General features: G+C 37.6%; 1 pseudogene across 1 annotated transcript; it reads right to left on the bottom strand.

The window, feature by feature from the left end:
* Window positions 1–607: 607 nt before the first annotated feature.
* LOC147795298 (ecotropic viral integration site 5 protein homolog) lies at window positions 608–22,271 on the bottom strand (annotated as a pseudogene). The gene is made up of 13 exons (XR_015424023.1): window positions 22,128–22,271; window positions 21,783–21,872; window positions 20,473–20,570; window positions 20,239–20,299; window positions 19,002–19,225; window positions 14,675–14,728; window positions 11,107–11,256; window positions 9,311–9,457; window positions 8,674–8,832; window positions 8,318–8,464; window positions 7,987–8,082; window positions 5,614–5,709; window positions 608–3,929 (listed from the first exon to the last, which is right to left on the bottom strand). The product of XR_015424023.1 is annotated as an ecotropic viral integration site 5 protein homolog (transcript).
* Between the last annotated feature and the right edge of the window lie 1,925 nt (window positions 22,272–24,196).

Here is a 24,196-nt window from a genome sequence, read left to right as displayed (position 1 = left end):
AACAGCTGGTCACGCTTAAACCATGGAGTGAAGCAAGTGTTAGAGCAACATGACTGAGCAGGCTGCGACGAGGTAGGTCACATACAAGGATGAGCAGGATGGGGGTCACCCTCACCTTATCAAAAGCCCTATCAAGAAATCACGCCACTCGGACATGATATCTACGAAAAAGTAAACAAGGAGATTCGTACGGGCCTATTATTTGATGACCATGAAAATCTCTTTATTGCGTAACTACCCCCACTGTGCTTAAATCGGAGACCTTCAATTTCTTTGGAACAGAGAGTGCGACGTTCTTCTACCCCAAGAAGAGTTATTTTACAACAGAAAACAATTCCAACACCTCATTAGCACTTCTGTAATTTCGCAAAAGCTTGCTAAAACCTGCTCGTGTACAAACTGAAGATGGAGATTTCATCCCAGTAATGTTCGCTAATCTGTCCATGCATACAAATAGATTAGTGACAATGTATCCCGAGTTTTATCCAAATAGATTACACAGATATAGGGGAAGGATTTATAGGGAGATACGCTTAATGGTTGTGCTAATGAGGTCTTTAGTTTGTCAAGATAACAACAGAGATGGACACGATAAAGTACGCAGCCATAATGCCCACAATTATCTTATTTATATTCTGAGAATCAGCGAACCTATACAAACGACAAATACGTCTTCAGATTAAAAACATGGGGATTAAAAGAAATAGCCAGATAACAAAGATTTCATTCATTGCTATATTGTGTACATCTTATATGCACAGAAACAATTTTAAACGTGATGAGATCAATAAACTCAGTGAAATAGCCTACTATGAAGGTATTCCCCTTATTTACGGTACAAGAAACAAGGAACCCTGGTCAAAATTTTATTCAAGAAAATCTAATGTGCTCGAAAAATATGAAAAATACAAACGACAATTTAGATCACAAGAAGGTCGGAGCTCGTTTCCAAATAAAATGTACAATAATTTTTTCAAGCAATAAAACGACAACTCGTAGAGAACGAGTAGCTATTTGCACGAAATACAATCCGTAAACGTACTGGATTGGGATGACAAAAATGCAATATTGGTTTTCGATACTGTCCATGTGTGATACTAGCAATCTACAGCAAATTTGAGGATTCAAGTCCAAGTAGGACGTCAAGACATTCTTTTAAGGCTGTTTTATGCTCTGGGCGTCTAGGAATGTTTGTTTTTAATTTTTTTAATAGTTTTCTTACGACACTTGAAGAAACTGTAACTGAAAAAGGAATAATACATGTGAATCTAGAAACCAGGCCGGAAAACACCAACCTGAACAATCACTCAGTCTTTGGAACTCAGTTGAAAGTAAATGTAATATTTTTTTTTAAATGATAAATTAAGCCATTGTTGTCATACAGTTTGTCAAACATGCAAAGTATGAGTCAGGGTTCTGAGCTGGAAAGAGACATCATCGTTGTTATATTTTCACACACTTATTAGAATACTGACACTTAAGGTGCACATTATTCCCTGCTAGCTGGTACGTATAGTTGACAGAAAACAGAACAGGGTGCAATTCAAGCTGTTGGTAACTGGTGGGCAAAGTTATCATACAATCTGATAAACCTTTCTTTCCCTGGCAACTACGTGCTTTTCACGAACTTTCTTGCATTCTAAAACTTTACTTAAAACTTTAAATAAAACATTACAGAAGAAAACCTGATAAAATAAAATAATACAATATAATACGAATATGCTCCATACAACTAGTTAATAAATGGCAAGGTATTAAATTGCTTGAAATGTAAAAAAAAAGTTGTGCCACATAATGTATACAGCAATCATATCAATTTAGGTGGAATATGACTTATCCGAGAGTTGGCCACTGGAATCAGAAGAAAACCTTCAATAAAACTTAAGCATAGAAGGAACAGATCACAGCAGAACCCGTCAAAAATGAATGTATCAGTGTAGGTCTCTCATCCAACAGCGTATAATAAGTGAATTCAGGAATCAGAATCTCAAGTGGCAATTTCATGAATAAGATACATATTCTGCTTGTTATTCAACACATTATGGTGATAATGCTGAAAACACACACTTGCAATTGAACGAAAAATCTAAAATGCATCATAAATCTAAAATACTTCATTAACAAAACTGCCCTTATCAGCTTGAAAATAAAAATGATACATTGTATATATAATTACATGTAAAACATCAAATTCAGATTCTTGGTTTTTGTACTAGTTTAATATCCCCTGCAGACAGCACAATTCCCATATCTCCCCAAAATCACCTGATAATACGACAAAGCATGTGCAGCTTCTTAGCAGTCTACAATGAATGTCATGGTATTAAGCATAACTACAATGATGGGATAAATCTCATTCCTGCATCACTGCTCAGGTGCCAGTTTGCAATGGCAGTGCATTATACAGTTTAAAGAAATGAAAATTGGGCAATACAACTCTTTCTGACAGATGTTTAACCCTATAGAAACTAACATATTGAAGGTCCAATGCACCAAAAAATCAACACAGTGGGGAGGGTTAAACTGTTCCTATCCCATCACATTAAGAGGTGAATGGTAGGGGTCATGAGCCATTTATCTTTGAGATAAATTAAATCATTAGCTGCTTTTCTAACTACAACAGTCAAGTGCTTAAAATTTTTAAGGCTTACTGTCATGAGTTTAACGTTTCACATGTTTAATAACAATTAAACAAAAACTGCCCCACAATCTTCAATGATAAATGTTCACACTTACAAATTGATTATGAAATAAAATATTCTAAATATTTTGGTGCAAAAATATCTAGTATTCTCTGTCCATTTCATGCACTTTATACACTTTACACGTGCCTGACATACACATGGCCTGGGGAATAGGTGCTTTCTGCATTCTGGAAGCACTATGCACTCTATGCACACAAAGGGCCCAATCATGGACCATCTATATACATGTTCACTCACAGACCAGCTATATACATGTTAAAGGCCATCCAGGGGGCACCTATATACATGATCAAGGACTATGCGTAAGCAATGGTTATGTTAGAGGGCCACATTTACAAAGGCAACCTAGACAACTGGTCCAAACATTCTCTCAAGGGTTTTGAAACTACCGCCAAGAGACGCTGCTCATAGTTCATATAGATCTTAAGCATTTGGGTTCATCTAAAAACTGTTCAACCTTACCCATATATGTGACAGCGCATTAGTCAGAGTAATGTAGCTAGCTCACTGTTTAACATTTACCACAGGGGAAATACTACAAGCTTTGTACATACTGACATCCAAATTTCTTCACAGCATCAAATTTAAAATTAATATTTCAAAATGAGTTCCAACGATAATAGGTTGAAGTTAACCATAAGCAACTGGACATAAGGGAAAGTCTAAATAGACACTGGCATGACCTATGACCTAAATTAATTATGGAAACAAGCCACATGGCTTCAGGGAAACCAGCCAAATGATCCAATGGAAGCCAGTCACATGACATGGCCGAAATGGAAACTTCGAATGGTGCACAAAGCCTTCCAATATAATTCTCCGTAATTGTTGGATCAACATGACAAACTGTTCAGCAGAGCTTTTTAGAAGTTGAATTTGGAGATGAAAATAAAGTTAGGAAAAAAGTTACAAACTTACACATGAATCTGAAATGGCTGCTACACTTGTAATAAGGAAGTCTTCCAAGACTTAGTACAAGACTCAAACCTCCGTTTGTTTGCATGGCTTTCTTTCCAATACTTCATCATCTGATTCAATAACTGATATGTCAATCCCTCTCATCTCACCGGAATTGCTATCCTCATCATCATCTAGGTCATTGTCATGGAGAGATGCCGCTGGATTAGTGATGACACTAACTGGGTACTGGCTCTCGTCTGTAAGATCGCTGAAGGAAAGATGGCTACCTACTTTGGCATTGAGTTTTAGACGCAACTGCATTACCTAGCAAGAAAACAAATGTTCTGAGTGAGAGCATAGTAATTGGAAGCACGGACAAGAACTATCAATACTATGTACATGTAAATTCAGAATAGATTACGATTCTGATGGTTATACAAATACATGTATGCATATGGTGTTAACCAAAGCTCAAGCTCTTACAACTAGACTTTGTTAAGATAAGAATAAAGCAAAAATTGATCCCTCTAAAGTATGTGTAAGTACTTGCTGAATGGGAGACTTTGAGACATTTGGTGGCCACAAACAAACTGGTCCTTTTCTGCAGTTTTGCTCAGAACTACCGTCCATGACCAGAACTACATGTGCATATACCCAGAACTGGCAAGAAAGGACTGGTTGACTGTTGCTACCAACTGTTTCAAAGTCTCCAATTGTTTCAAAGTGTTTAGTCATGGCCTCTAAAGACAATTACAAGAGCAACACAAGACCTCCAGCCTGAATTCAAGTCACAACCAAATAAAGCATTCCTTGTTCATCCTACTGTGACTGGCCTTTGTCTCTGGTCTTAAGTCTGCTTATGTGATGGTCTCCAATACAATGCTTTTGTTTGAAAGCAGAGTTAAACATTAAGTGTGTCATTCAAAGTCCCATTCAGTTTTAGTATAAGGGAAACACAAAACAACAAATTCAAGCTGAAAGATTAATTGAAAGTTAGTGCATTAAACAAGTCAGTAAATGAATGAGCAAAGGCTTCCTTGATGTGTTTGGTTAAATTTAGAGAAAATTCACCATTCAATAGCAAAATGACTAACAAATTTGTTATTTCAAAATCCAAGAGAACATAAGAAAAAGATAACCTTGACATGCATTTTATCAATGAAAAAACTCACCAATTGTACAATATATGTATGTAATGCAAAGATGTGGTTTGAAAATGTGGGACAGCAAAGGTATGGCCTGATGTGGCAACAGCTTGGGACTGGAATTATTAAGGAATGGTTGACAGGTCCTGGCATGTTGGGGAGTAGGGTCAGGAGTAAAAAAGTGATGGCAGACATATAACAATCAGACACTTTAGAAATGCTGGTGGATCTCAACATGTTTCTAATTTCTGAGGCGAGCTTCATATATGTATGTTGCTGTTAAGGGGAAGGGAGGTATGTTTATGTGGCAGAGGTAGCAGGTAAGACAAACTGAGGTGAGCTTCATATCTTGCTGTTAAAGGGAAGGGAGGTATGTTTATGTGGCAGAGGTATGTTGCTGTTAAGGGAAGGGAGGTATGTTTATGTGGCAGAGGTAGCAGGTAAGACAAACTGAGGTGAGCTTCATATCTTGCTGTTAAGGGGAAGGGAGGTATGTTTATGTCGCAGAGGTATGTTGCTGTTAAGGGAAGGGAGGTATGTTCGTGTGGCAGAGGTATGTTGCTGTTAAGGGGAAAGGAGGTATGTTCATGTGGCAGAGGTAACAGGTAAGACAAACTGAATCTAATGACAGTTTCAAGCTCAATTGTTCTGCTGTACAGGAGAAGAGTCAGGGAGGTGTCAAGTGGGACAGAGATGACCTGGTAATTGGTGAAAGGCATCAACACTGTACCTTTGTGGTACATGTACATATGCTGGTGTGGCGTGGGGCAAGAAGGATACAGTAACTGAGATAACAGTGGTACAAGTGAAAGGTGGGACAGAGATGATTTGGGAATGGAGACAGTTTTGGGCACATACAGTACCTCTGAGGTAAGCTCAGTTATTCTGTTGCGGAGTTCCTGCATGCTGCTCTCAGTCTCAGATTCACTCAGGGTTCTCTGGGTCAATAGCTCTTGGTTCTGTGTGGTAAACAGGCAAAACAGATGGGGGGAATCTTTCATATAAGAGGGATTCCCTCAACACCTGTAAGATGTTGCCAAAAATCATGATGATTGGAGGAAAGTATTGCTCACAATGAATTATTTCCCTGTGTCTTTCAAACAAACAAACAAACAAACAAACCAAATCTGCCTGATGAAGATGAGTGCGGGCCTCTACATTCATCAAACTACATTAAGTGTAAGTTCATGCTCAATTCAGTGCTCATGATCTTCTTAACCCAAACAGCCTGTTATCCTTCACCTGTTGCAGGATTGAGGACTGTCAGGGGAAAAAAAGGAGAAAACATATCCATGTACTATAATGTAAGGTGCCATCTTATGGTAGAAACAGGGAAAAGAAATCCCAAATCAACAAAAAAGCTAGAGAATATGGATGTTAGTATGCTTATTTGCATCAAACTAGGTTTATCAGTATGGCTAATTGTCTAGTGTAGCATAGGTGGCAGTGTCCTATCAACCATTATAAAAAAGCCATCAATTCACATTTATTGTACAATCACAGTAAAAGAACAACAGAATTACTGTCAAACATCTTATTCTGTTTAGCTGAAGTGTCAGGGGATAATCTGTTTCAGGAATGCTCTTTGAAATGAGCCCGTTTTATTTCATGCTTAACATAAAAGCACATTAAAAATAACAGACCACCACCTAAAAGAAGAGACCAAACTCTGATGACCTGAGGTAAAATCAAAGATGGCCTGTCTCTCTATATTGGTCAATAGTCCACATACCAACTTCCCCTGAGCCCTAGAAAATGCCAAGCACAGTGCATTTTGAAGTTTCAAATGTTTCTTACTTAGTAACCTTTCCTGGAGTTTTCAAAAGATTCGTTTAAAGTCTACAGAAGAGACAAACCAACATATCATGAGACTTATATTAAAAGAATAAAGTAATACCACTCTGAAAAGAGGAATTCTCTGGGCAGATTGGATCATTGGAGGAACATGTAATGTTAAGACAAAGCCATGATTAACGGAATAAATATGTGCTTGGCCATGAATGAATGTGACTATGTCCAAACTGCAGGCAAGGGCATTATCAGCATTCAATCTCCTGAGCAAGGGCTTAAGCGTTGGTTTTAAGACTGGTCAAGCACATATTTATTTCTATTCATACCTTTTTATTCAGAGAGTCCAGAGAAGTCAACATATGATGGATTTCCAACGATTTTGTTCTAAAACTTTACTTTCATTTTCCCAAACACCAACATCCATTTTGTGGTATATTCCTTTTGAAAGTTGTCTAATAAGAATCCCCTTCAATGAATTTGGCGCACGCATGGTGCATCGTGTGCACATGTACATACACTCCTGACCAATCAGACCTGATTAAACTGTCTCATATCCACGCGCCAGAGCATGATTTATGCAGTGGGCATTATCACTTCTCAGCGGGCATTATCAAATGTTAATACACGGTCACATGACGCATTTCGACCGATAGGAATATAAAAACTGCCCTCGGTATTTATGAATTGTATTTCACAAATCCCAGAGTAGAAATAACAGTTTGGTTTTGGGGGTGAGGTCTGACCATCACAGCTACAAGTAAACTCATTAACATCCTATATCACTATTATGACTTACATCAATAGAGGGCTTATTACAGCTTAAATACAACTGTGGAACAACCTTTGTGGATAATTAAAATTCCTTACAAATGGCAATAAATGTAACAATCTGTTGAACTCTGCCTGCTTTAAAGGATGTTCTATGCATAAAAATATTGATGTTATACAAATAATGAATGTTTATGAGTGCCCTGGTTAGAATAATTTCATGAAGAGACAGATGAATACCATTCGCCCAGATGTGAAACATTCATTATTTGTTTATACAATAGCTGCATTTAAATGCTCTTCTGTTCAGAGAACAAAGGTCCTCGTGTTTTAATGTCTGCCATTTTGCGAAATAGATTCGTGTCTGAAGTACTACCCATGGTAGTAATATTATAATATTAGACCGGTTCCCATCTCTTAACTATTTTGTTCTTTCTTCCTGGCAATGAAATACATGAAATACGGGTGGAAACCAGTCCAGTGAAATGAAGATCTGTTCAATGGGTACCAAGAAAAAGAAGTAGTTCAATGACATCCAATCAACAATCCACCATTCAGATAATGGGAACTGATGTAGGTATAGCATAAAATGAGATATCACGTTTGAGTCATCCATGTACACTGATATTGGTCAACCTTTTTTATGTATACATGTTGCTGGCCTCCTTTTCACCTACCTGTATTTCCAGTTCTGCCATCTTCTGAGCCAGCTCAGCCAGACAAGCATTGGCCTCTGTCTCTCGTAATCTTACAGCATACATCTCCTCCTTACTCTGAGTGAAAAAACAAAACAAATGTACAACTATGTATGCCCGATAAACTGTTGAAATTTTAATCAAGATGAATTACCAGTGGGTGATTTGCTTTATGATGTCCCTTACACTAGGTTAACAAACAGGTTTTGCAGAGATCAAGTATACTGTAAACATTTACCAACATTTACCAACATTTGGCCATTTAAAGAGTACTTACCGTTCTCCAATTCAATTAAATAGAGCCATGACTTACCTTAGCCTCCAGTTTAACAAGTTCTTTCATTGAGTTGTTGAGGGAGGCCTGTAACTCCTTCTCGTGTTCTGTAACCTTTTCAAGATCTGCCTTGAGTTGTAGTCGTTCTTCTTCACTGCGTCTGAACTGATTACTTGTAACTTGATTCTGAAAACACACACAAGAGTAATAAAAAAAATTCAACTTGATTTCTCTCATTCCTGTCAACCCAAACTTCCTAATGACACAAATTCCCAGCCCATTTCTTTCAGCTAAAGTGTTTTTCTCGAATTCTCCTTAGGCATTCAACTATTGTTTTTTTTCAATTTGAGGCATTCAAAAACATACCCACCCACCAACCCAACTTCCAGACCTACCTGTGTCTCTAATTCCATCACTCTTTGTTTCATTTCCTTCAGCTCAGCTGCTGTCTCTGCTTCCCGTAACCTAACACTCATCAGTTCTTCAGTCAACGTGTGCATCGTCTCTTTGCTGTTGCCATCCTTCTTCCTACACGAAGCTCTTTGTAGATGTGCCTTAAAATGGATGGAATATAACTCATGAAATTCAAATAGGTCTTGACTTGATTTAACTTGCATCATAGTGGCTTTTGTGTCTCTCAAAGTCAAGTTTTGCTCAAAGCTCAATCCTATTAATGATGACAACCATTTTGTGAGTTTCTAAAGTACAGTATGAAGTTACAATAAGTCTACCATAAGCCTGTTTATTTGTTGAAAATCCTTCATCCTCAGCTCAATATACAATTGTACAATTTCCAGTGATGCTCAACCTCACATAATATTCCTTCAAGAATTCTAAATGTTTGTCTCAGACCCTTGATTGTGAGGTTTGCTGCAACTTAACACTGCAACAAACCTTGTTATCCTGTAAAACTCAGCCTGTCATACCTGCCATCGACCATTCCATGCAATGACTGAATGTCTTAAGTCTTTGGGTGTTTTCAAGGTTTTTTCTTTAACTTTAAAGTAAAGTTTACCCCACAAGCTGTCTTACCTGCCAATGACCTTCCAAGTCGTTGACAGTCTGCCTCAAATCCTTCAATGCAAGGTTTGCTTCAGCCTCTCGTAGCTTGACAGCAATCAGCTCATCTTGTAATGCTTCCACTGAGTGGCCAGGCTCTTCTTTTAACTTCTTGTTTGCCTGTGAACAGAAAGAACAAGTACATATAGTTCTTCAGCCTATGCAAACATAGCTTGTCCACCAATCATTTACAAAATAACTCTTGGAAGGTGTCCCTCCTTCCCAATTTTATTTTCCATTCTCTATACATTGGACACTATGAAAAAAGAGTTTGCCTTGTTTAATACGTAGCAACACAAGATCCCTTAGTATTATCAGACACTCATACTTGTTTGTATGTGAATGATGAGGAGTCTGCACAAATTGTTTATACAAGACAATGTGCAAACCAATCTATGTCTTTGTGTGAAAGTAGGGTGCACAATGGTCAACAATATCCAAATGCCAGCCAGATCTTTGTCTCACTGGTGACATGGTACTTTAACCACTTGCTGCTGGGGTTTCCAGTACCGGACACATATTCTTTATACGCATGGCTGGGGTCTCGCAAATCAGACAAAGGGAACTGGGCTTTGTAACAAAAGACCATACTCGTAACAAAAGACCAGACTGCTGGGCATTACCAACATTTTTTCACTCTCAATAGTGGAGATAATCCGGCCTTGTTTTGAAACAGTTTACCAGGGTTTTCTGGATTTAGTGCGAGCGGATTACCACCGGGGACAAAAGCACTCCACCACCGCAGCTAATCTGGCTCCAATTGAAAAGAGGTCAAAGAAAATTACGTAACAACAAAAAATCTGGGCTTTTTTTACAAGGCGGCCGGCCTAGTTGAAATATTCCAGTGTCAATACATGTTGCCTGTCAGATTAGAGTAGAACTAGACAGTCCTTTGTGTGGGCGTAAGTGTCCAGTAAATGAAGGTAGGAATTTTTAAGAATTTTGAAAACAGAAAAAATGATGATTATCCTGCCCCAGCATCATTAACATCGATAACTGCCAACGGCGCGAAGTGGTTAAGTGGAGTCCATTGGCCTTATTCGTAAAAATGGCCATTTTGAACTGTGCTCCCCTGATCTTTTTGAACAATGTGGTGGGAAACAGCTTGACTATTTTCCTACTTAAGTTATACCCTCAATTGAAACTTTTTTTCATTTGGACAGAGAAAAAAATATTTCCAAATAGGTCACTTGGGAGAAATTTTGCAGGAAATTTTTGAACATTAGGGAGACATCGGTCATAAGGCTCCAGCTATCATAAGGAGGAAAATGTTTAGTGTCCACAATTTGAGAGATGATAGATTAGGGTCTGAAAGGAAAACATGCAGAGTTTGGTTAAGATCAGATCAGGGAATATTGAATTATGGGACGGTAAAGTTTGAAAAATTTTGTGCATGTCCCTATGGGAATGCCTCCCAAGTGACCCATTTTCAGTAATTATAAAATCTTTAATTAGACAGATCCAGAATGTAGAATGATAATTTTAAAGGAACTTCCTTGCTTTTGACTCATTGAATACTGCCAAAAGGGTTGAGTGCAGCATTCCAAAATACTACCCTTTGGAAATCAGTTTATTGGCTGCAGGTACTTTACCAGTCCTAACATACCTTCTTCTGCAATCACTTTACTGAATGCAGCAGTGTTATCATTTTGTTGTCATACACGTAACTCATTCAAGGACTCAAACAAAGGAGTCAACCTGCTGCCATGAGGTTACTGGCAGTCAGCTGGCTGCAAGTGTTGTTTATCAGATTCCTGTTATACTGGTACCTTCTCTAAAGACTTGATATCTTCTCTGAGTTCTTTCAGTGTTTCTGCAGATTCTGCCTCTCGTAGTCTGACAGCAATGAGCTCTTCTTGTAATGCCATAATGATACCTGCTGATTCAGAGTCTACTGGTTCAGAATTGTCATTCCTAACCTGAGAAATAAAACACACCGATCACATTGTAAACACGACTGTAAGTACATGCACGTTATGTTAGAGTTTCCACACCTTGTAATAGTAAGACTGCCTCAGCAACAATGTACCTCCCCTCATTCCCCTCCTCCCCCAAAAAACACTTTTATAATTAATACATGTACATCTGGTTGCTTGGTAAACATACCAGGAGGTTGTTTGTAGATGTACAATAATGAAGTCATTTTCTTAGATTCTCTGCATATCCTTTCATTGTAAATATACATGTACTTGTTATAACATCATTAGCAGATATAAATGTTAGTCTTTTCAAGTAAAATACATGTTTCAGTTTGCCCTCCTAACTTTGGAATCCCTTTACAAAATTCATTCACTTGTGGGGGGTATTTGGGATGTGGATTTACAGAAGAAAGAGGTCTGTCTGCTGCTGCATGAACCCACTGAATAAGTCTAATGTTCAACAGAAGTAAACTGATGTACAATATTCACTGTCCAGTCCAATTTATTTCATCTGTTGTCTTTCCATGCCCAAGATTTTACTAACAACAAAAACACTCCAAGATAATCATACTGCAAGGATCTGTGTTAATTTGGTTTCCACTTTCTTTGTTTCCATGCTGGCACCTACACTGCATTTAGGCACGGGCTGTATGTTGCATTGTACTGGTCTTTCCATCCCATCTAGTCTTGTATTGCAATTCACAAGTAACACAAACCTCAGCAGATGTCAGTAATCAATACATGCAGACATAGACAGCCTTGCCGGAACTACCAGATAGCATTTCAGGGATTTTATTGGGCTGTTGATCTGTTTAGAGCGCAATGTTTCACAGCGTCATGTTTTAGGCATAATCTTTTCATACGGAAGCATCTTTGATGGCAGTTAGAGTAATTTTGCTGCCACTGGGACAGCAGCTTGAGAAAAAAAGGTGATTTATTTTACGGACAAAAATTCCGCTGCGATGAAAATAGCAGGACCTCCTAGAATCTCAACCTGACATATTTTGGGTTGTAAACAGGTCTTTCAACTTTGATACAAAGAGTTTTATAATGACTTCAAATTCCTTTCAAAGGATGGATATAAAAACTGGCATTTCTCTAAATGTATGGAAATATTAGAAATCACTAGCACAAACTTCATTATACTCAAAGCATCTTGAAGTAAAAACACATCCACAATGGGAGGTGCAAGGAAAAAGCAACAGTTAAATTCTAAAAGGGATAAATCAGACAGTGAGAAACACGAACAATCACTTCAAGTATAAATGAGTTTCTTTTTCACCAGAGACTTCAAACTGAGCAACAACAACTAAAAACACTTGTCAACATTTTCTACAACAGCAGTGCATTTATTGTGTCTGTGGCATTCCAGTTACTTATTTCATTCTTTGAGCTTCAAGAGGTTTTCTATATGAAAGCTTTGTCTCATTTTAGGCCATAACAATTCAAGTTCATGCAGTGTTTTCTGTCACAAAAACTTCAAATCATTTACTTTAGGGTAAAGATATTAGTTCAAACAGTAAACATTTGAAACTGGTGATGGCAATTGAAGCCAGATATAAAGACAAAGCCAAGATTTGGAAAAGGGCCCAAATCTCTTCATCAGCCAGGTCATGGCTACTCCTCCAGGCATACCAGGAGCAAATAATGTACATGTAGTTAATGCCTTGTGATTACATCTCTCCTCCCTAGCAGATGCTAAACACATCCCAAGGCTGGTGAAGTGCATCTGCCTATGGCAATGTGACCTTTCTAATGTGCTTACCAGAGAAATAGTGGGTGGCAAATCAGAGATGCATAAAGTGTACAAGGTTTTATGTAAACACTGCCAGGCCATGTAACAAAATTTGCCATGAATTAAAAGTAAATCACAATGCTACACAAACTGTTGCTGCATTGAAAACCTGAGTGGTTTTTGTTTCAAATAAAATTACATGACCAGAGAAACTATGCAAAGATAAAGATCCCAATCAGAAAAAGGCATGTGATGAAACTGTGGAAAAGAAACTGACAGCTAATCTGTCAGAAGTAATTTGTATGTTAATTGCCTAGCAACTTCACAAAGCCAGGAGTGAAAAGAATAATGAATACGTGTACATGTGTCACATTGGAGCATTCTGCTAATTATAATTCATTAATGCGCATTATAATATCGAAAGCTAAAACCTTTCAGAGGAAGACCAGGCTAAAATTATAACTTGTAACACTCTACAGGTTGCAAATTTACAAAATGCCAGAATTTCTTGATTTCAGCAAAAACTTGGTCAATAATTTTTACACAGCTGTACATGTACATCCACAAACATGACAAATAACTAAGGCATGCTTGAGTTTCAGCTGTTCCAACAACCACTGAGAAAGGGCAACACATGTATCACACCATGATTAAGAACACTGCCACAGGTAACACATTAGATATTAATATCAGATGAATTCAGCAATGTACATGTAGAAATGCAATGAAACATGCACATATAGGACCAGGCGCAACATGTGACAACAATGAATCTTGATGATGATGACTAATACAGGGTGAACAGGCATGAAGTCTGTTACTATGGAGATGGCTTCATTATGAATACATGTAGATGCTTGTAATGTAAGGCTTGAAATTTTTTTAAAAATGCAAATATGGTAGAAATTTTTCCAAGAATATTTCTATAATGTGCTTTTTGTTTTATGTTGTAGATAGTTATAGAAACAAATGAAAAAAAATTCAAAATCCAAAACCAATATCTTGATTATTTGATATGAAATTATACAGGTGGGTTAGCATTTTGGACAAAAACAACACATTTGTACTTTAATGTCCTGATCCTTGGTGTGAAAATTAATTTATACCTTATCCCAACCCCCAAACGGGCTTAATGTGACAAAAGTAAAAAGGCAACCAACGAACAAAAGCAACTGGTTAGTCAAATCTAAATTAATCTGTATTATACATCAGGATTTATCACCACTTAAAAGTATCTATCTGTGGATTTATATTGCAAGGACACAATTTAAGCAGAATATCAAAACAACCTGAGCTCATATCTATATGTTAGCAACAAACCAACCACCAAGGACACAAATACAACATTAAAGTTGTTGACATTTCCACTGATGTAGAGCTCTGTACATAAATGTACACTGTACACATGTTCTTGAAAGTTTAACAATCATCTGATGGTTTTCTTAACATTTGCTAAAATATGTTTGAGAAGGTACCGGCAGTACAAGACTCTCCATGTAAAATGTCAACAAGGTGTGAGTGTTGAATGATTTTGAAACTGTCAACATGACAAAATGGAACACAACAATATGTTAAATAATGGTTTGAAGGACAAACAGCAGCCACAAATGGGATTTCCTAATTTATGACGGAAGTTAGAACACAAATGTCGAAGTGCATGAACAAGTGTGACATACACTTTACCTTTCGCATAAAATCCTTTACAATCGTCTGTGCTCTTTGCAACTTGTCCATTGTCTGTTTGTTGAAAACAGAAGTGACAGAAATGTCCTTTGAACCATGAAGAAAAGCAATAAGGGCATCTGTGCACTTGTATTTTAACGATCAAAAAAACACAGTACTTGCACGTACATGTACATGTACCGATACACAGTGATAGTTTGACGTACATTGTACGGTTTGTTTGAAGGTTAAATGTATCACAGAAATTTAGCAAAATTAGGATATTCAGTCCACTTAGTACGGTACATGTATTTCCAAGGTTTTTAAATGTTTTTAAATTCATTTCTAATAAATGTGAAATCTAATCTAAACAGCTGATTCCTCCTTTACATGTAGTTAACAATGACACTCCAGCAAAACATCCACATTAAGATATCAGGATCTTGACATCAACAGCAGAACCTGAGAAAAATAAGCTGAAACAATAAAGGAGCTGTTTCCACTTCAACAAAACTGCATGCCACCAAACGATGCCTACTACTGTAAATCTCACATTTGTGAGATGATTTACATGTACATATACCTTCAGCCAGCAAGTAAACAAACCAAAACGCAATGATAAGGTATAATTTAACTTACTCATTGGAAATATGAGGCTTCTCGTACCAGTACATGTTTGAGACATTATCACCCAAAACTCCAATTCTCAACATCTAAATTTGTCTTAGATGTGAGTAGTCAGCAATGTCAGAACTATATGTAGCTCATCTTGGCATGCTAAACACTGATTCATTATAATCGTTCCAGGCCGGGTATAAGGGTTGGGCTAGCTATAATGGGCATACAGTCAACGGCACACTGCATCCGATCAATGCGATGCATGCATGCACATACATATAGTATGCAGACGTTGTCAGTGATACACCTGGCTGATTACATTGTGCTTAGAGTGGTGTGGCTCCAACCTCAAAGCCTTCTTTCTCTTTTTAAAAATGTGTTACTCACAGGTCTGTCAGGAATTTTAATACATGTAAGTTTCACAAATCTTCTGGAAACCTCAACTGAGACAGACCTTTGTTCACCGGATTTTAATTTTAAATGATAAATAAAAACAGGTTTTTTATGGTATGTTCCTCACAATGTTTACAAGAAATTTATCAAAATGTTGTATAAGAGAAAACGTCTTTTCAAATATATCCAGTATGTAAAGTTTCGAAAGCACTATAATTGTCAGACAGCCACGGTACAAGTACAATTTTAAAATACTGGTACAAGAATGTACATGTAGACGTACAGTGTACACACATACATTATGATAAGCATGATGATGGGCATTTCTAATGGGAAGAACTAAATGATTAAAACAACTAAAACCTATTCATATGCCAATGAATACAAAATCTATACCAGTAGGCTACTAATAAATAACTCAATTAAATCATATGATCAGAAAAATGCTGATATGAGTGATCTACATGTACTTCTACCATTTTCAAAACCACAAACCAGATTTTATTTATTTATAGCCACTAAAATGCACCTAGATCGGAGAAACCCACTGGTGTTATTTTTTCATAACATTCAAGTTTATGGTTTCAAGATTGGCATTAAATGATGAAATGAGTCAATAGGTCGAGGCTTTCGGTTTATTGAGTAAAAATGACCAATTAGGACAAATTTGTTTGCTGCTCGTACAGTGTACCGGGTACCAAGACAGGAGTGCCACATGTCATGTGTTCAAGTATACATGTACATGTACATAATGTAGGTAATGCGTAAATTACTCGCAGGTAGCATGCATACAAACCAATGACTGTATAATCTACAGTGTATGTATTGTATGTCTTACGTGCACCTAACAGACTAAGGCAAAATCATTTCCATGTGACTCTATAAATAGCATTGAAGGTGCATAATTTAATATCGATTCATGGAGCCTTTTCAGGTACCGTACATGTGTAACTGCATGTTTGAAATCCACTTGAATAATTTTTCTTATCAACCAACCAGAGCCGAGTTAATAATTCATGAGGGAAAGGTCAGTTTGCTGGTACCAGTACCGTACATGTACTTATTGTTTCCACGATGTGGAATTTATCTTGCTAAACTTCTATTGTTACCATACACGTACAACTGCAAGTCAAACAAACAAGAAAAAAGTTAATGTTGAGACAAATGCACAGGAATGAGGACTACATTAGCCAGGTGGTTAACCCATTAGTTTGATCATTTCAACCCAAAGGACCAAGTTTACTTCATCCAACCTCTTTGTACTTGTACTTAAACAAGGTTAAAAATCATACATCTTGGTCTGGAAAACATACACACATGTATCCATAGTCCTCTGTATAAAATGGCTGTGACATTTATACTCTGCTACATGACCACTGTATCGGGGAGACTTCCTATTCACAGCTGATGCCATAGTCTAGGATGCAGGCTGCATATATTCCTGGACAGACAGATGGCATCTCTCTGTGAATCAATTGGTTTCTCTGTCAAGGGATCACTAGGCTGATTAAGTCAGTATCTTATATGACATCATGCTGAAGGATTGATGTTTATGATCCCCAGTATGGTACTAATAAGTATTGTCATGGGAACCACAAAATAACCATTAGAAAACCGTGTAGCTAATACATATAAATGTATAAGGCACTGCCTCGATAGGCAATGTAGCGACCATGTTGCATGAATATGTTGTTTATGATCAAGTGAGAAATACATGTAGTTTACACTCTGTTATCTGTATTTTATACAAAATAGACATTATAATATATACACACTACGGTGCACACCCACATGAAGCCTGTATTACAGAAACTAGTGCCATCTTCCTGAGTTACTCGTTTTACAACATGTACTTCCCTTATCTTATTTTGATATTGAAAATAAAGCTTCAATCAGAGTAAAATATAAAAAGTGGTGCACTTCATATACATGTACACATACCTGACAACTCTTGATTTATTTCAGTAAACTTTTTTGAGTTCAAGAACAAAACAAGTACATACAATACTGGTTAAGCTAGGAATAGTCAACTTGGAATACATGTGCATGCACAGTGATTTATTTACATGTATATGTATGGATGTACATGTATATGTATAGTAAACACACATACTGTACATGTACATGTACATCCATGATACAGTACATCCTCCGCTCAGTTGATGACCTAATGACTTTGCCAATGACATGCATTTGGGATGTTCTTGCATGTATTTAGAGGACAGAGTTTATATCCTTTCAAGGTTGCAAGATCAGTATGGTATCGTCTTTATGCCTAGATGCAATTTATCCTTATTATTTATGTATATCGGCAGATAGAGCAGAAGTACAATTTGTGTACTGTGTGTACGTGTGGGAGATTAAGGCTGTATCCAACTCTGTTGCCTAGAGCTAGGTCTAGGTCTTCGCTCTATTGGAAATGCGGGGAGATGCATAGACAATAGACCTAGCCGTAGCTCTGGAAGCCCATTTTGGACACGGCCTGAGGGTCTGTTTGTTTCACATGGATCTATGTAGATCTCAATCAGTAATTCCAATCCTGGTTTACTCCATCCATGAAGAGTGTTCTGGTGTCAACGAACCAACAATGGATCACTGATTGTAATCCTGATCTGAGTGAAACACACAGGCACCCATAAAGGCATTATTGCACAATAGAGTGTACGTACATGTATGCATGTGTTGTCAACTTGACCATAGTCTTGTGTGGGACCACACGTTTCCTGAGGCCATAATGTGCATACATGTACACACCAAAGTCTTCGAAATTCAGTCCAAAGTCGCCAATTAAAAGCCAGTATGGTACCAAGCAAGGCAATGGTGAACTTGAACAGCGCCCTCTAATAAACACCAAGAAAGGTCTGTATACCGGTACATAACAGATTGTGTCAATCTAATGCATGTGCCAAAAATCATTACAACCCTAGTATTTTACTTCATACATGTAATTAGAGTTAGACCCCAATTTGGAAAAAAAAAATCTTTGTATGAGAAAACCAATTTTTTTTAAATGTCACAGACATTTCTGTCCAAAGAAAGGAACATCTTGTAGAAGGTACACTTTCCATCAGTAACATTTTCATTCTTGTTAAACAAAGAGGCAAAAAATATTCAACAGGTTAGCCACAGATTAAAAACAGAAAATTTCATCTTTCTGAACTATTAGAAAGGTGGGAATAATTTTACTTCCTTAAAAAAACGATTTGTCTGTGAAAAACTGGACACTTTGTAATCCAACCTGTTTTGAAATGAACGGCAAGACAAAAAACCCAAAATCAATACATTTCAACTTACACACATATATTTGTCTCTTAAACAACACTTTATTCTAACTCACCTTATCTCGTAGATCACTGATGACAGTTTGAGCTCCTTCTAATCTCTTAGCCGTCTCCAGATCATGTTGCCTCAGTGTCTCCAGTTCCTTCTTCATGACGTAATTGTCTTCAGCTTCCTGGGCTCTCTGTAACTGACCCTGGATTAATTTGTCTGCGAGAACTTCATTCTCTTCTTCCAAACCTGAATTCTCCTCAGGAGTAGTCTGTTCTCGGTCCGAAGTCGCTGTTTAAAAGTGGTTATAAATGAAGAGCAATAATTACTGATGTCGGTTTTATACTTTTGCTTTATTTTCACATCTCTTGTCTGTTCTAAATAACAAACAGCTGAAATGTCACCAAGGTCAGCTTTTACACAAAAGTTCAGTATAACCTGTAGTAGAGTGGAATCTTGCAAGCTGTTATATGCCATTGCGTTGAGAGAAGATATTACCAGCAACAATGCAGAAACACTTTCTAGAGCAACGATAAATTAACTACACTTTGTACTTGTACACAATAAACACATACATGTTCGTGAGCATTTAAAATTCCATTGATGTTTGGAATGAGTGTAAGGGTTTTCTTTGTCATACAATACCTCCAGCTGCTGGAACTCCAGCAATCACTTGCATTGTGTTCATAACAATCATCAAACAGCTGCTTCGACATAACACTTGCATATTTGAATGATTAGTAATCTGCAAGTCTGGTATCAGCATATGTAACTAGATGTAAATAATTCTCAAACTCTCAGAAAGGTAGTCGCAAAACTAATCAGGACACATGGGATTTCAAGATATTCACAGTGACAGACAACTACATGTAAGGTGGACAGTATGCTCTGTCCATCGTCAGGAGACAGAGCATACTGTCCGAACAGAGCATACTGTCCAAAAGGTTGAGTTCCTTACGGTTCTTTTCAGAACCATACAGATTCACGAAAGAGATCGTATCCTTGCATGGTGCTACCGCAAGCCTTCCACCTTAGTAATCAGGACACATCAGAATCAAGGACACAACACTCAGGATTAACAAATTCCTCAACAGCAAATGTTTCATGAACGGAAAAAAACAGGTTTTCTTTTTAACACCCAGCAGAAAGACAGCAAAGCATGAAGTGTGTTAACTGTCAGAAAATTTGAATACTACTTGTCTTTGCCCACAAGTAAAATGAAACAAACAGAAAGTCTCCTCCCTTCAATCTTGGGAATTAATAGAAATTGACAGACTGCAAATGCATTGCATGCAGACACTCACCCGCATTTCAATCTGATCTTCAGTTTCTTTGGTCTTGAAGGCAAGATAATCCTTTTCTAACCTGAAATAAATCATTCAAATCAGCACACATCAAAATTTCAAGCAGAATCTAGAAGCGAAACTTTACCAGATTTTGACACCTTTGTCTTGTAATTTGAAGACTAGCTGCTATTAGTAACAATCGTCTGGTTTTGGAGACTTCACTAACTTTTACAAGATTAACAATTAACTCACTTTTTCATTTTCTTTGCATTGTACTTGACTTGGTAAGCTGTCGACATCAGGATTTCTGGCTCAGCTTCATGGAATTTTGGTGCAATTTTCTGTAAAAACTGTTAAAAAATCAACCAAAAATACAGAGTGAAATACAGACAGAGTACATGAACACACACTGCGGGTACAAAAGTACCAGTACATAATCAAAAAGGCTAATTAGGAATAAAGAACTTATAAACTACAGGTCAGTAAAACTTCTTCCTTTGTGATTTCTACATTCCACGTCATCATTAGGGAGCACACTCGTAGTATTACTGTTCAATTATTACAATCCAGTCTTTAAACAATAAGAAACTGAGTGTAAAATAACAGCACAAACAAACCAGCGGCAAAAGTCTCTGAACAAAGAAAATATAATTAATCAGTTTTATGTGGAATTTTCACCAATGAAGTTTCAATCAACCTGTTCAAACAGGACAGAAAAGCTTCACTCTTACCTATGATGGCCTCTTCACTCATTCACAATGCAAGCAAACATGTTTTACGAGTGCATATTCTGTTTTGTTCTTTTCTTTGATGGGAGGAGTGGTGTACATCTTCAATTGTGTATATCAGCAGTCCAAACCCATAAATCATGAAAACAGTTTTGATGTAGTCAATAATTTTCCGTAACTGCATAGGTAAAGATCTAAATTTTGCTTAGATAAGAATGCTATGAACCTGACTTGTGTGTTCCCAAGTGATTAGTTTTGAGTCGTTAGTATATTATTTTAATGTCAATCACAAATGCATACTCATACATGTACATGTAAAGATATCTTCCCTAGGTTCCACTGTGATCAACCTCTCAGCTCTCCATGATTCTTCACTACTCAAAAGGATTAGGTCCAGCAAAAGATCTACTAGGACAATCTAAATGCTAATTTATCTGCCGACTTTGTCAGAATGCTCTTCCAAGGGAAAACAGCTTTCTATATGTACATGTCCTGCATACATACATAAATGTATGTATGGTACTCATGCATTTTGTTGACCCTAGTCTATTTCCATGTGAGTACCTTGCCTTTCCCCAACCAGTCAAAGCAAACAGCTGGCTCATTTGTGTCGACTGGATTCACCGTAATATGCCATCACCAAATTATTTTAAGTTTTATTTTACATACTGGGCATGATGTCTTGATTTTGTAAAGCAAAAAGAAAATTTGCCATACAAGCAGTTTGTTGCAGAGTTTCAGACGATGCTTTGGTACTTGAGTTTATAACATGCAAACAAAAGCAAACAATATTTCAGTTCCTTCAATTCCAATCAAATTAGCGCTTCCACCTACCCTGAGCATTTCTTCCATGTCCAGTCTAAGTAGATCATCATAGTTGAGCTGCAAAATTGCTATGCTTACACGAAAGATTATCTCCATTCCCTACACAAAAAAACAAGTAAATCGTAAGTGTACTCTACATCTAGGGTGGCTGATAATTCAGAATCAACTTTCACTGGAGCACTCATTAATTATAGGATTTGCTCACTCAGCACATAAAGACAAGGTAAAACAAGACAAATATACACCATATTTTCAGGATGGCAACTTCCAAATTATTTCTTGGAAATGCCAATATGTGGGTTCATTCTACATGGAAACTGCAGCCATATCTTATCTTGCTAAGTTGATCCTTACCTCGGATATAAAGATGTCCATTATCCTACGTGCCAGAGATATCGGAAGACCTACAGCAAATAACGTCAGAAACCATGGTGACGCAAAGATAGAAGTGTGGAAGCCCTGAGAAGTAAAGTGCCTGAACAATTCAGGAAGTAACTCCTATTGAATAAACAAGAACATCAAAACCACACTAAAAATGACTGGAATTCATAGAGTAATTATACGTGTACCGGTTACTTTACACATGTGCATCTATTTTATTCAAACCAACAACAGGTGGAACATTGTAACACTGCAAAATTACACCCCTTTCTTTCACAGATGGGGAGGACAAATGCAGGGTTAAATTTTGTTTTGATAACAGTTAATTAAAGTACTCTCTGTGAAATGCTGTCAGAAGTGATACCCTCAGATATAAAGGGATATCCCTAGCAATGCCCTTCCCTCATCCCGTCACAAAATTGCATCCCAAGCAGCACCCATCTCACTGACCCATCAGAAGACTGCACCCAAGGCAGCACCCTTCCCTGTACCCCATCAACTGACTGCATCCCTGGCACACCCCCCTCCCATCAAATCAGACAACTACATACTAGAAATGTCAATCCTCCCCCCCCGTCAGAGGCCTAAATGTACATTCTTAGCATCACCCCATCCCATATCTCATCAGAAGACAATACCCTGGCTGAGTCCTTCCCTCTGCCCCATAAGAAGACTGCACCCCTGGTAGCACCTCTCCCATCGTCCCATCAGAAGATAGACTTGAATCAAGTCAGACTTATGTTGCTCTTCCCTAATCAGTCATTCCTCCACACAACGCAGAGTACACGGTCGTCACACTCGGCCGCTCGCATTACGTCTTATAAGGCACCCTCATTTGACAGATTTTCCGCAAATATCCGGCGTTGACGTCAGAGACTGTACGATATGTGTCACCAGTCAGTAAGTCCGACTTGACAGATAAGCCAATCAGACCCCCTTATGTCATCAGAAGACAACATCCCTAGCAGTGCCCCTCCCTTTATACATGTAAAATTAAAAGACAACACTCCAAGTAGCAGCCCTCCCTTTGTCCCATCAGAAGACTACACATACACCTGCGGCACACCCCCTCCCTTACTCCTATGAGAAGACAACACCCTTTCAGTGTTCCTCCCTCTTTCCATACATGTAGATCAAGTGGAAAGGCAAATCAGCTTGACCACAAATTTCCCTAAAAATCTATGCATAATGTACAATCTTCAAATGTCAATGGAGGAATGTAGCTTTAAAAGGTTTTCCCAATTCTTAAAAGTTAAACAAGCACAAATATCCCTCTGGCCTCTAGATCTTGTGAATGCAAAATCTTAGAGCTGGGATACATCACATGTACGTGCATTTCTGAGTATTCATTTCACTTCTACACATCCTAGGAACTGATAAGGAAGGGCTGCCTTAACCTTGTGTACATCGGGACATAGTCGTTGACTTCAAACCGTAAGTATGTACATTGTAAATGACACTACACGTTTGTACATGATTACAATCCAAAAGGAAGTCATTCCTTCTTAACTAACAAAACAGTTTGAAATCCAGGGACAGAGCAAAGTATCCGCATATGGGAGATTCACAGTACAATACGTCACCAAAAGGTTGACCCAAAAAGGCCATTTACAGTGCATTTAGGGACAAGGTTGACAAATTTTATTTGCCGATTGTGCATGGGTACTAGAGTAATTTTCAATGTTTGTTTCACAAGGGAGCAGATTTGTAAACTGTACAGGCAGCCAATGGTTTACTTTTTTTTGACTGTTATTGTAAAAAATGGTCTCTCTTTGGCAATCTCTTGGTAGTGCATTGTACTGTGAATCACCCTTATTTATCAATTAATTGTAAATGGCAATCAGGATGCTGCAATGGTTACACAAATCTTAACTGCAAGAATGTTTTTAACAGAAAATTCCACTTTTTGTTCTCTTAACAAAGCAGGCTGTGATTAATACACAGAGTAATTCACATTACTGCTTGACTTATTCAACTTCTTTATCTTCAAGCAGACTTGAATTCTCAATTCTGATTGGTCAATCCACGGCAACAAACAGTGT

Source organism: Acanthaster planci, unplaced genomic scaffold (genome assembly GCF_054643075.1).
Source record: "Acanthaster planci isolate LZ-2023a unplaced genomic scaffold, COTS_SCS Contig84, whole genome shotgun sequence".
Classification (NCBI taxonomy): domain Eukaryota; kingdom Metazoa; phylum Echinodermata; class Asteroidea; order Valvatida; family Acanthasteridae; genus Acanthaster; species Acanthaster planci.
This window is presented reverse-complemented; position numbering and strand designations above follow the sequence as displayed.